The following is a 1,628-nucleotide window of genomic DNA, read 5'->3' on the forward strand; positions in this document are numbered from 1 at the left end:
CCTCTCCTCCCTGCATCTTTCTGCATAGTCATCCCTCTGTGCACGTATCGTTCTTCTCTTCACGTGGTGTTCTTTTTATAAGGACACCAGTCATATAGCACGAGGTTCCCTACCTTACTCCAGTATAACCCCATCTTAACTAATGACATCTGCAACAACCCCATTTCCAAATGTGGTCACATTCCGAGGTACTGAGGGTTGCGGCTCCAGCATGTGAATTTTGGGGGGATGCAATTCACTTGTAACACTCTTAAAGAAATTTTATCCCCTCTCCTTATTTTACAGAGGTAGAAAGTGAGGTCCAGATAAGTAACTTTCTAAGATCCGAGGGCTGATAAGTGGCAAAGCTTGGATTCTAATGTAGGCAGTCTGACGCTACAGCCCCCATGCCGATATTCTTTTCTTGTCTTTTTTATTTTATTAACAAGCAGAATAATAAAAAACAAAAACATAACAATTTTAAAGCTGAAAGAGCAATAAGTCAAATTGCTGCTGCAGTTCACGGATGTACCTGGGATACACGCTCCCTTGTTGTGAGGCAGAATGTAGGCACAGGACTGTGCATTTTTATATAAATATATAAGCTGAACTTCTGACAATCCCAAATCACTCCTTCCTCTTTTTCAGTTTCTCATCATTTTCAGACTTTCTGGATATTGAAGAGACATTCAAACCAAATCTTTGAGCTGTTTCCTTCAGCTTTCCCAGGTTAACTGTAGGTTATCAGATGACAGACAGGACAGACCTTTTGTGGGAACTGAGGAAATCCCAAACCAAGCCTGTACGAGCAGCTTTCTTACTCTCCAAGCTCACAAGTACATTGAATCATTTGGCCCTCTTCTGCATTTTCTCAGTCTGTGGTATTTCAGATATGATTTTTACCACTTTCTTCTCTGCTGCCACATCCACAGTTTTTTCAAGAGGTTCTTCCTCTTTGACAGAGAGCTCTATGGATTTTGTTTCTTCTTCCTCTGTTTCATCTCCCAGTCCCTCTTTTTCATTTGCCTCCTCTTCAGCATGTTCTTCACAAGATATGCCTGGAGTCTATTGATAAAATCTTGCTTTATTCCCTTGGTCTCCAAACCACGAACAAGACATTCTTGCTTTAGTCCAGCAAGCTTCAGCTTATGGAGCTCCACCATCTGGGTTGCCATCTTGTTACCCCTCTTGCAAGCTTGTATTCTATAGCCTCTCTGGAAAGCAAGAGAACTACCACAGAAATAAATTCCACCCCATGTAATTCCAGTTTTCTTTTCTTTTTTACATAGCGAGTCAAGAGATTGATGTGGGCTAGGAGAGCTGTGTCTGAGACTTCACTCTTGTTTGGAGAGCCTGAAAAATTACCTTCTACCCTCAAAAACCCAAAAGTAGAACTACCATACAATCCAGCAATCACATTGCTGGGTATATATCCAAAAGAAAGGAAATCGGCATCTGGAAGAGATCTCTGCACTCCCCTGTTTATTGCGGCACTATTCACAATAGCCAATATTTGGAAGCAACCTAAGTGTTCATCGACAGGTGACTGGATAAAGAAAAGGTGGTGTATATACACCATAGAGTACTATTCAGTCATAAAAAAGAATAAGATCCTGTCATTTGTAACAACATGCCTGGAACTGGACATC

The 1,628-nt window shown here is 41.2% G+C and overlaps 1 pseudogene; it reads right to left on the reverse strand.

Annotated features, from left to right (window-relative positions):
• Positions 1-588: 588 nt before the first annotated feature.
• On the reverse strand, positions 589-1,161 carry LOC105516717 (annotated as a pseudogene).
• Between the last annotated feature and the right edge of the window lie 467 nt (positions 1,162-1,628).

This window comes from Colobus angolensis, unplaced genomic scaffold, assembly GCF_000951035.1.
Source record: "Colobus angolensis palliatus isolate OR3802 unplaced genomic scaffold, Cang.pa_1.0 Scaffold289, whole genome shotgun sequence".
Taxonomy (NCBI): Eukaryota; Metazoa; Chordata; class Mammalia; order Primates; family Cercopithecidae; genus Colobus; species Colobus angolensis.